The 11,467-nt window shown below is 43.5% G+C and overlaps 1 protein-coding gene across 3 annotated transcripts in view; it reads right to left on the bottom strand.

Moving 5' to 3' along the window:
• The window catches only part of STEAP2 (STEAP2 metalloreductase), a 40,173-nt gene extending 33,206 nt beyond the window's left edge, over window positions 1-6,967 (bottom strand). For 2 of the 3 annotated variants that reach the window (XM_027847983.1, XM_027847985.1), the window contains exons 1-2: window positions 6,667-6,967; window positions 3,319-3,408 (exon numbers count right to left, since the gene is read on the bottom strand). The gene's annotated coding sequence lies outside the window, so the exon portion shown is untranslated. The remainder of the gene's footprint in view (window positions 1-3,318; window positions 3,409-6,666) is intronic. The other variant, XM_027847987.1, reaches the window with a different exon arrangement.
• Window positions 6,968-11,467: the final 4,500 nt, after the last annotated feature.

Below are 11,467 nucleotides of genomic sequence, written 5' to 3' on the forward strand. Positions count from 1 at the left end.
GCTCTAAACCTTTCAATCCATGATCCTAACCTTGTCTGACGGGGCTGGGATGGGACGAGGAGAGGAGCACGTTAGGATAGAACGTGGTTATGTTATGACAAGGGGAAAGACATTGCAAGATCTAATGGAAAGCAAGCTGGACTTGGGTTTTACTGGAGACCTGGGTTTAAATCATGCTTCTTATGCTTACCAGTTTTATAAGCTTCATGCAAGTCATACTACCTTTACAATATTCTGTTTTCTCATCTGCAAAATGGGGATGATAATCCTTACACCATCCATCTCACAGGGTTATTGTGGAGGAAGTTTTATATAGATCTGCATTATTATTATGACATTAGTTGGGATAATGCTCTAATAATAATGATCATGGTTAACATTTATATAGTACTTTAAGGTTTTCAAAGTGCTTTATGTGTAATAATTCCTTGGATCCTCACAACAACCCAGTAAAGGGAGGTACCATTATTTTCTCTACCTTCCAGTTGCAGAAATTGAGACTGAAGTTAAGTGACTCAAGCAAACTCCCCCCAGCTACTGTCTGAATCAGGATTCTAACTCAGCTCTTTCTGACTGCAAGTCTAATGCTCTGGCACCTGACACTTTATGCAGGGTGCATATGTATATTTTAAAGAGACTCTTGACATGAAGGGGAGTTACACAGAAAGCTCTCTGGCTAAGCTAGACTTAACCAGAAAAGTTAACACTGTTCCCCAAGGGCTCCAGTTAAAAGCTTTATTGTACTTTCAACAGATTAAAAAAATCAAAACCAAAACAAGTCATTCTCCTTTCATGTATATGCAAGATTACCCAGAATTGCTTTTTGCCCCTTATGAAGGGGGAAGAAGCACAGGATCATTCCCTCTCCTATTCAATAGGGTCTGAGATAGAGCAATGGGTGCTGGATCCCCACATAGACAGAAGGGCTGCAGACAATTTCTCTGAGGAGGAGAAAATGGCATCGGCAGCAAGGGAAGCGTGAGTTTTTCCTCTGTGGCAGAAGCCTGCCTTCTCATAGGCCATCTAGCCTGTTACCTGCTCAGTGTCTGGGAGACTCTCTGAGTCTATAGGTTGCAGAGAAAACGCCAACTGCACTGGTAAAGGGTGTTTCCCTATATGGGAGTTCCCAATACCAATTAAACCAGAGGTCCAGTCTCTCCCCCTTATTTATATAGCACTTATTGGTTAACACACAGCGCCCTATTTGATCCTCACAGGGTTGCTGTGAGGTAAGTATTTCAAGTATTATTGCTTCCATTTCATGGATGAGTAAATGAAGCTTGGAGGGGGTAAGTGACTTGCCCAGGAGACACATATAAACAATGAAGGCAGGATTCATATTCAGGTACTGACTGCAATTCCAATACTTTTTACACTGCACAGCCTACTTAGATCTCAGCACCTATCGTGTTTTACAAGCATCCACTAAGTGAGCCAGATTAAGCCTGGAATGAGCTTTAGAATGAGCCTTTGTCTCAACACCTCACTCCTGCCTCTGTCTAGACTTTGGTGCTTTACATTCCGAGGTGGTATTACTGAATACTCTTGGACACAGAGATGGTGTACTAACATCAGTGTTTTCAGAAACTACAGTCAGACTTCAGAACTTACATTTTGTGACCTCTCTCCGCTACCTAGGACATTACTTAGTAGGTGACATTCCACCTCCACTCATGTATAGACAATTTTATCTTCTTTTGCTATTTTACGAAGGTCAGCATTCAAAGGGGTCCTTTTGGAATTTCTTTGATCAATGCCTTTGGTCTCCAATTAACCACGAGCAAGTGTCAGCTTATGCAGAGTTGGCTTGTATGAAACATAACCTCAATGCTCTAGGGAATGCTAAAAATATAATTCCTAGGTAATGCTGATGGTTATTACCTCCATGTCTCATCTACGGTAAATCTCAAGTCCCATACCATATGTTAGATGTGACCACTGATCTATAGAGATGGGCTCTCTCTAAAAACAAAATACTCGGTTGATGTCACATGATCTGATGGCCACTCCGGTATCTTGTAGGTTTTCTAAAATTGATGTTTGACTCATTATCTATCTAGGTAACTAAGAATGAACTAAGAAGATTAAATAATTCAATTAAGTTTCAACTCTATGTCATTTATTTTGAATTTAATTATCTATAGACATCTGTTATCTCCCTGCTCCAGAAGAATGTAAGTTCCTTGAGGACAGGAACTGCTGTTTTCAGTTTTGCTTCCCTAGTGCCTAGCATAATGCCTTATTCATAGCAAAAGCTGAATGTATGCTTGTTAAGTGGAAATGATTGCCCCATAAAGGTCTATGGTTTCATGAACAGTTCCATATCTGCTGGCTCCTGTCCATGTTTGGGTTTCCCCCATTTGTACACCCCCCTCATTGCATCCTCCCAATCTCTCAATTTATTGGACTATATTTTTTTTCCTTTTACGGCTAAACACCCAGGAAAAAATAGCTACTCTTATTGCCTCTACTTTCACACTTTCCACTCATTTCTCAACCCCTAGTGATCTGGCTTCACTCCTTACCATCCAACTGAAACTACTTCAGCCAAGGTTACTAGTGATCTCTTAAGTGCTAAACCAAAGAGCCTTTCGGCTCAACCGATCACTGTCTTGTCTCAGACACTTCTTCTTTCCTCCACTTTCAAGACACTTACTTTTTGGTTCTCTTCCAGTCTGATTACTCCCTAGTCTCCTTTACTGGGTAGCTAGGCAGGGCAGTGGATGGAGCGCTGGGTCTGGAGTCAGGAAGACTTGAGTTCAAATCCAACCTCAAGAGACTTACTAGCTGTCTGACCGTTGGACAGACCTCTGTTTCCCTTAGTTTCTTCCCTTTCTCACTCCCAGGGTTGTCATCAGAATCAAATGAGAATATTTGTAAAGCACTTAGCAGAGTACTTGGCACACTGTTGTTATTCAGTCGTATCTGACTCTTCATGACCCCATGGACCATACTGTCTATGGGGTTTTCTTGGCAAAGATACTGGAATAGTTTGCCCTTATCTTCTCCAGTGGATTAAGGCAAACAGAGGTTAAATGGCTTGCCCAAGATCACACAGCTAGTGTCTGAGGCAGGATTTGAACTCAGGTCTTCCTCCAAACTCAGCACTCTATCCACTAAGTCATCTAGCTGCCTCTCCTGGTACACAGCAGGTGCTTAATAAATGCTTGTTCCTTTTCTCCTTCCTCTTCATGATCCATGTCTCACCATCCAAGCATGGGAGTCCCCTGGGCTCTTTTTTCTCTTTGTATTCTTTCTCTTGGTGATCTTACCAGTTTCTACACATTCAGTTATCACCTCTATGGAAACAACTCCTACCTCAATATATCCAGCACCAATCTCTCTTGAGTTCCAGCCCACTTCACCAGCTGTCTGCTGGATATCTCCACATGGATGTCTCGGACCTGTCTTAAACAAAACATGTTTGACATTAACTCATCTTCTCTACTTCTCCCTCCAAAGCTTTCCCTCCTCCAAATTCCTCTACGTCAAGGAAAACTAAGTTTGCAATCTCATTGTCATCCTTAACTTTTCATTCCATATCCAGTCAGTTGCCATGTTTTGTCAATTCACCTTCTAAGACATCTCTCCCTTCAATGGCTTCTTCACACTCACATAGTTCCTTCTTTAGTCCCCATCCACATTACCTCTAACATGGATAACTGGGGTAGTCTCCTGTCCAGACTCTAGACTTACAGTCTCTCCTCTCTCCAAATACATCTTCTCCAGGGCTAGCAAAATAATCTTGCTAAAGTGTTGGTCTGACAACGCCACTCCCTTGCTCAAGAATCATTAGTGATTCCTTATTGAATAAGATACAGACTCCTCCATTTGGCATTTAAAGTTCCTGACAGTTTGTCTTCAGCCTATCTTTCTAAACTTAGTCCATACTCTTCCCTCTCCCAGTCTCTCCTCCAGCCAGAGAGCTTGCTTTTACCTTTCTCTTAACTCAGCATTTCATCTGAGGCAGTATGGTACAGTGGCTGGAGAACTGGACACATAGTTAAGAAGACCTGGGCTCAAATGCCATCTCTACTTCTTTCTGCCTGTGTGACCTTGGGCAAGTCACTTTCCTGTCAAATGAAAGGGTTGTACTAGATGCATTAAGCACCCTGCCAGATCTGAATATGGGATCCTGTGTGATTTCCTACCTCTGCGCCTTTTACAAGCTCAAACGTTGCTTCCTTTTTACCTCTATTATAGCTGCTATTTCAAGTCTTTTCTGATGCCCCTCATTGTTAATATGTTCTACTTTATTTCCTTATGATACTTTATTTACTCATCTGTTTAAATGTTATATTCCCCAAGTAGAATGTAAGCTCCGTGAGAGCAGGACCCAGGGATCATTTTTTTGGTTTTGGTTTTGTATCCCGAGGGCCTAGCATGGTGCCTTGTACATAGCTGTAACTTAGTGAGTGCTTGCCGAATTGAACTGAATTCTGTTTTGGGGTTCTTTTTCACTTTCTAAGGGTAGCTTGTCAGTTTGTAGTGTTTTCATCATCTTCAAAAGGTGATCTATAATTTTTCCCTTGCATGTGAGCTTCTAGGACAGCAAATAATTGGCTCTTTTTGGACCAGACCTTGTGGTTTTTTCTGTATAGGGAATGCCTGGTCGGGAAATTCCTCAACCAATGCAGACAGGCCTCTTCTCTGAACCCCGTAGAGTGGCCAGGGAATTGGCTAGCCTGAAGAGGTGGGTGGTTGAAGAGCTTTTATGCATGTGAGAATTTTAGATTTGTAAATAATCTTGGAGATTATCCAGCAGAATACTTTCATTTTACAGATGAACATGTGAAGGCCTCAGCAGTTACTGAAGAGTACACAACTAATGGCTGAGTCAGATCTTAAACCCAGGACTCCTGACTCCCAGGCTAGGCCTCTTCCCACTACACCAGGTTACCTCCCAGATCACACAGAAATGTGGCAGAACTTATTTTTCCATGTTCTTTGTCCTGCTCCCCCCATCTCTCCAGCTTCTCTCAAGTTCTCCTATTTCTTACTTTTATTTTATCTGAGCCAAAGGATTTTCAGCATTAACAAACAAGACAACCCAGTCAATCTTTTGCCACAAATGCATTTCCCATGCTATAAGACCCTCCTGTGCCATTATCCAACCATTCCCAAGATTTATAACATTGTTCCTACAGTGCTAACTGCCCCATGTAATATTATTTTGCCTAACCATGAGTTTTCAAAGAACAAATTGACATCCGAAGTGAGGGTATGTCTGTAGCATGTTTAAATCCTCACTTCTGAGTTGAAATGACTTTTTTTAAGCTGGACCTAGGACATCGTCACCGTGGGGAGCTGCTTCTACCAATGGAGAATGGCATGAGCTCTTCCATTTAGAGCCTGAGAGTTCCTTAGCGCAACCCAAGTCTTCATCACTCTAAGGCTAGCTCTCCACCCACTACACCAGTGATCTATACAGATAAAAAGTAAAGAGCAAATAAACTTCCATCCAGCCCACCTGTAACATTTATATTGCATAAACTCATCATGGCTGGATTATAATTCTCCCTCCTTCCCTTTTAGGAATTAGATATTGCCCTTGGCTAAAAGGTGGGAGAAACATGTAGAAATACTAATAATGTCTGATTTGGAAGATCTTAAATTGCTAAAGATTCTGCAAAATAATAACAATAGCTAACATTTATAAAGGTTTGAAAACACTTAAAATATATTATTTCATTTAATGCTCACAACCACCCTGTGAGGTGGGTGGTATTATTATCCCCATTTTACAGATGAGAAAATGGGAGTCTGAAAAAAAGTGGTGACTTGCTTCGGGTCACACAAACCAGCAAGCCTCTGAGGGATGATTCTGATTCAGGTCCTCACTAGACTTTTAAGTCTACAGTTGCTAGCCACGAGGTCACATAGCAGCAAAACACTTATGCTGGTTACTTCTCTTTATATTATAGGGCCTAGGGTTGGAAGGGACCTCAAAGACCATCTAATCCAACCCCCTCATTTGGAAGATGAAGATGCTGATGATAAGAGAATTTAAGTGACTCGCCTAAAATCACATAGATAATTGGTCACTTGGGTAGGCTTTGAATGCAGGGCCTCTGACTGACTCCAGGTGCAGTGTTCTTTCCACAGTTATGGTCTGAGACCATAAATGGAGGGATGGGGGAAGTATGCACATGACCAATGGAGGAAGAAAAAATGAAGGAAGATGAAGGTCAATAGAATGAAATGTAAAGAAGCAAGGGTGGGGAAAAAACCTCACAAAGTTGATTTGTTCCTAAAAGTTGAATTCAACCATTTATTCATTTTTTTTCACATAGAAGGATATTAAAGAATTATTCTGTAGCAGATTTTCCTCATTCTTCAGAGTTCTTTAGCATCCCTCTTAACCATGTCCTAGAAGTTTTCCAAACAGGAACTAAAGAGCCAAGGGAGTAAAAACTGCCCCCAATTTCTATTTCCCCGTGGAATCGGAAGAGATAATAAGGAGCAGCCTTCAGAAAACACTTCTTTTTTTCTGCTCTATTTTAAGGGCATAATTTGCAAGAAGCCTGGATTAGCCTGAATACAGAACTCAAAGATAATTTAGGGCAGTCAGTGCAGAGGCTGGCCAATGATTTCATAACACAAGATGGCATAAAGACCATTCTCACATTACCGGATAACAGAGAAAATATTTACTAGAATACTTACTTGTTTGCAAAGCACTCTCAGTGATATCCCGAAGAACGGAGCTTTACCCACAAAGTAGTACAGTATTTATCATGCAGGCGAATGCAACCTGTATGTCCGTGATGGGGGGGGGGGTGCACTCCACCTGGGTGATTTCTCTCCGAGGGTCCCCTCGGTTGGAGAGGAGTAGGATGGGAATTCCCTCTTCTCCTCCCCCAAATGAACCAGGAAATTAGTGGCCCCGCTCCTTCCCCAGGAGTGGAAGCCCAGACAGGATAGATGCACTCTCTTCCCCAAGGCGTAGCGGCAGCGGCAGAGGCTGGAGGTCGTGCTGCATCTCACTCCTCCTTCTCTTCCTCCTCCTCCTCCTCCTCCCCCTCCTCCCCCTCCTCTTCCTCCTCCCCCTCTGCTGCTGCTGCTGCTCAGGCTCCTCCCCCGGGTGCTCTGCCTCCCGGTGGGTGCACCTGGCCGGCTGGGGCCTACCGCCCGCTGGTAGCCAGGTGGCTGCCCGGCCTGGCTCTGCAGTGCCCCTGGCTCCTTCCCCTTCCTCCGGCTAGATCGCAGCGCTCGGAGGGGAGGAGGGCGAGCTGGAGCCGGAGGGAGGTCGGAGATGGAGGTGGGCAGGGGAAGGGGGCCGCGCTCCTCCACGCAGCGGCTGGGCTGCGCAGCCCACGGGGACAGCGGCCGCTGCGCTGGACGAGGCTGTGCGTGCTAGAGGGAGGGAGACGGGGACTTTCCGTCCGTCAGTCCATCCGTCAGTCTGTCCGTCCGTCCTCAGGAGGCGAGGCGAGGGGAAGCCGCGCTGGCTGGGGCAGAGCCCTGTGCAGAGCAGCTCGGAGCTGCCATCCAAAGCCTGTGCTGCCTGCGAGCCTCCCGGGCCCAGGGAGGGGGGACTCCGGGTCCCTTGGAAAGCTGCGCTTTCTTCTGCCCTGCCTGGCTCTCAGTGACGTGCGGTTTCTCCTTACTGCCTTGCCTCGATTGCTTTGTTATAATTCCATCTTCTCACTTCGTTCTTATCCTCCATCCTCCTGCTTCGTCTGTCACCATGCTCCCATCCTCCCAGCCTCCACCCCGGCCTGCTCTTTGCCCTATTGCCTCTTCCTAGATAATGGTCAAGAACTCCTGCTGGGCCAGGGGGTTCCCCAAGCTGGCAGCCCAGCTCAAGAGTAGCATCTCGGCGATATGACCTTGACTCCAGCTCTTGTGTGAGCGCTTTGATCTTGAGATTGTCAGGTGGTTTACTGATTGCCCCTTCGTTCCTTTAGTGTGGCCTTGCCATCTATGTACTAGGAAGCCTCCATACGGAACAGAAATCAATCCTCTAACAAGAATCTATCAGTACTTCTTTGATTTGGCTCCTTTCTTTGTATTGATCAGTCCCATTCTGTTTAAAGGATCAGATTTTTAAAATCACCTCTCCAGGTCGTTTATTAGGCCAGGAATATGAAAAGGAGTCTTCTTCCATCATCTCAGGCATTGCAGTTTTCACCAGGTGACCACTTGCAGATTAACCATTATAAATGTCCCATTATCCCCTCTTTGGAAGCGCTGGTGGTCAGACAATGCGGTTGAAAAGACCTTTCTTTAAACCCTGCCACTTAGGTATTCTAAGAAATGGCTACCACCCTTGTTAGCCCTCTCATCATGGGCCATCCATTGGTTATCTCTTGGTCTTATAATGAGACCAGCCTAACTTTTTTGACCATACATTTCTTTTATGACATATTTTTCACTGATTATCTTACATAATTAATTGTTGACAATGTGTCACTGACTGTTCACGTCCACCCAAAGTGGTCACATTGCCTGTTGTGTGATCTTCAACCTGAGTAAGGCTTGAGTGGACCGTGCCTCATAGCCACGCAATGTCACTTGGATTGCACCTGTGTTTGTTGCACTGGTATCTACAGAATGCCAGAACCAGAGGAAGGCACCCAGCATATCGGTCAGATTCCTAACAAGGACAACACAGGCAAGAATTGCATGTGATGAGAAGGCATGAAAGAATTCAGATCTACACCAGTGTAGGGGGCACTCACGTGGCCCAAATCACAGATTTACCAAAGTGTTGGGATATCTTTTATCAATATTTCAGAAAAGTCCCTAAATCTTTTTAATGCCACCTGGGCCACTTTGTAATGAGTGAGTCAAGGTCCTAAATTGATATCTGTCTCACTGATGAGTTCTTTTATCTCGATTTCATTGGAATCAAAACAATCAGTGTTTATAGTTTCATGATCTGAGATTTAAGCATATGATAAACATTTTCCTAAGTTAGGGATGTCTAGAGGCATACATATGCTAAAAAACCAGCATTTTGGAAAGAATACTACCATAAGGTTGAACGGTTTTGTCTTACTGGTTAGTCTTCAAAATGACTGTAACTGTGAAGAATGTTTGTGGGGCTTTTGAGCAAGGAGACAGCCACTCCTACTGTCTCCCATGTGAGTTAAGGCAGGCTTTGTGGTTGTCCATCTTTACTTGTCCTCAGCAGCTTTGACCCATGTTCCCAAATGCCAGCTGATGGGCAAAATGTACCAAGTGCCAGCAGATGTTAACCAGCTATTTTGCGCTAGTCCCCTTCTGAACCAACCGGTATGGTTTACTGAGTCTGTTGATCTTCACAATAACCTTGTAAGGATAGATATGATATAACCCTATTTTACATATGTGGAAACTGAGGCTCAGAGAGTGATTTACTTGAGGTCATCTAGCTAGTAATGGTCAGAAGTGAGACTTGAACACCTTTGCACTCCACTTTCTTCTACATTCCATTGCTTTATTAGTCCTGTGATGTTCTAGGGAATCAGAGGAGGTGAGTTTGAATTATCGCCCCTCTGCTTGCTACTTTTATGAGCTTGGGGGAAGTCATTTAATCTTGGTCAGCCTACTTCCCTCTCTATGAAACAAGAGAATTAGACCAGACGACCTGGAAGGCACTTTCCAGTTTTAGTCCCAGAGCTGCCTTCATTGTGGATTCTGGGAGACAAAGGAAAAGCTTTCCTCTCTGTACCGTGCTCCTACCCTACCCTACAGCTCTCAGTCTAACTTAGCCAGAATAACAAAAACTGACTGTGCCATCTATACCTTAGGTCTTTTAGCCACATCCTTTGGCCTGGCAGCTGGTTAGGGGCCAAGGGAGGTCTGTTCAGTGTAGGAGAAAGGCAACTAGGAGAAGTAGACAGCTCTGAGAGAGGAGTAGGGAGATTGTTAGCCTGTGTGTCTGAGCAGTCTGGTCCTCTAACCTTTAACAAGGCCTTTAACTTCTATTTTCTTCCATTTCTTCATATGGAAAGTGAAAGATGATTCCCCAAGATCTCCTCTAGCTCTAAGCTTTTAAGAACGACAGCAATAATACAATAAATGAGAATTCACAGACTAAAAGGGAGTTTGATGTCTCTTAAAGTTTTAACGTTTTTCTTAAGTGACTTTAGGCACTGAGGAGAGAGAGACTCTGGCTTCAAGCGCTTATCTTTTCCCACCCTCTGGTGTCAGTTTGAAACTGCAATAAAGATGCTTAAAATAGTAGGAGGGAGGAAGAATAGAAATAGGGACAGATGGGTAATTGACAGAAGGAATAATCAGCTCCTGAAATGATTGAGAATTGGCTCTACAGACTCAGAGAAAGAATTCCTGTTTTCTTTACAACTTCTTTTTTATTTTCAGGGAATCGGAAACCCTAAAGAAGCATTAATGAGCCAGCTGTACCATCTTATGAACAAAAAGGTGAAAAGAGGACAAGAGATCCTGAGTTTTGTTCCAAACAACTTTGTACCTCCAGTGAAAAAGTATTTAGGGGATTATTTTAAAATGTCAACAAAGCCCTCACGCATGTCACATAATTTTCAGTCTAGTACTTATCTTTTATTTTGTTTTCTATAGGGGATCCTAAAAGTCTTAAGCAATTTTAAACTGAATTATTAGTGCTCAAAAACATTCTTTAAAATGAAGTTTTCCTTTAAAATGACAAAAAAGTTAATTTTGTATCTTTTTTTGGTTAAAATTTTCTTATTTTTAAACACATATTTTTAACATAAGTGTGCTGATTTCTGGAATAATTGAGTCAGCAGAATAGCGCAAGGTCTGTTGTCAATAACTGACAAAAGACACTGGCTTCAGATGGCCTGACTCAACAGCTGGAACAACTCTGAACATAAACCTTTAACCTCCAGTTCTGCTGAAAGAATCAGAGTCTTTGGGAATGGAGTCTTACTTGGAAAGAAGAAATTACGGGCCAAAGCAAGAGCCATTTAAGCCTCTGGAATCCTGGACAATGGTAAAGTAGATGGTTCTTTCCTTGATCTAGTTCTGCTTGGAACATACATCTTAAAATACATTTAAGTCAAGTAGAAATAGTTGTTGGGTATGGACATGCACTGATCCAATCAACAGGGATTTATTAAGTGCCTACCACATGCCTGGCGCTGTGTTATATGATACAAAGATAAAAATGAAACAGCCCCTTCCCTCCAGGAGGATCTTGCATTCTAATGGGGGACCTGCATGCTCCTGTATAGGTATAGGCAAATTATATGAGGAGAAGATACAAGGTGACCTTGGAGGGAAGGCACTGATAACTAGAGGGACTGGGAAAGACCTGCTGAAGATAGTGCTTGAGTTCAGGATTGTGTTTGATATCTGATCCTGGAGGGAACATCCTTTGGCCCAGGGCTAGTGCAGGGAAACATAGATCTGGGAGTCATTTGCATAAAGAGCATAATTAAACCATGGGCCTGACCAGGTTGCCAAGTGAGAGAGTACAGGGAGAAAAGAAAAGAGGGCCCAGGCCAGAGTCTTGGGGTATGGAGAGAGCTAGGGATCT

Source organism: Vombatus ursinus, unplaced genomic scaffold (assembly GCF_900497805.2).
Source record: "Vombatus ursinus unplaced genomic scaffold, bare-nosed wombat genome assembly UNPS02005459.1, whole genome shotgun sequence".
Taxonomy (NCBI): domain Eukaryota; kingdom Metazoa; phylum Chordata; class Mammalia; order Diprotodontia; family Vombatidae; genus Vombatus; species Vombatus ursinus.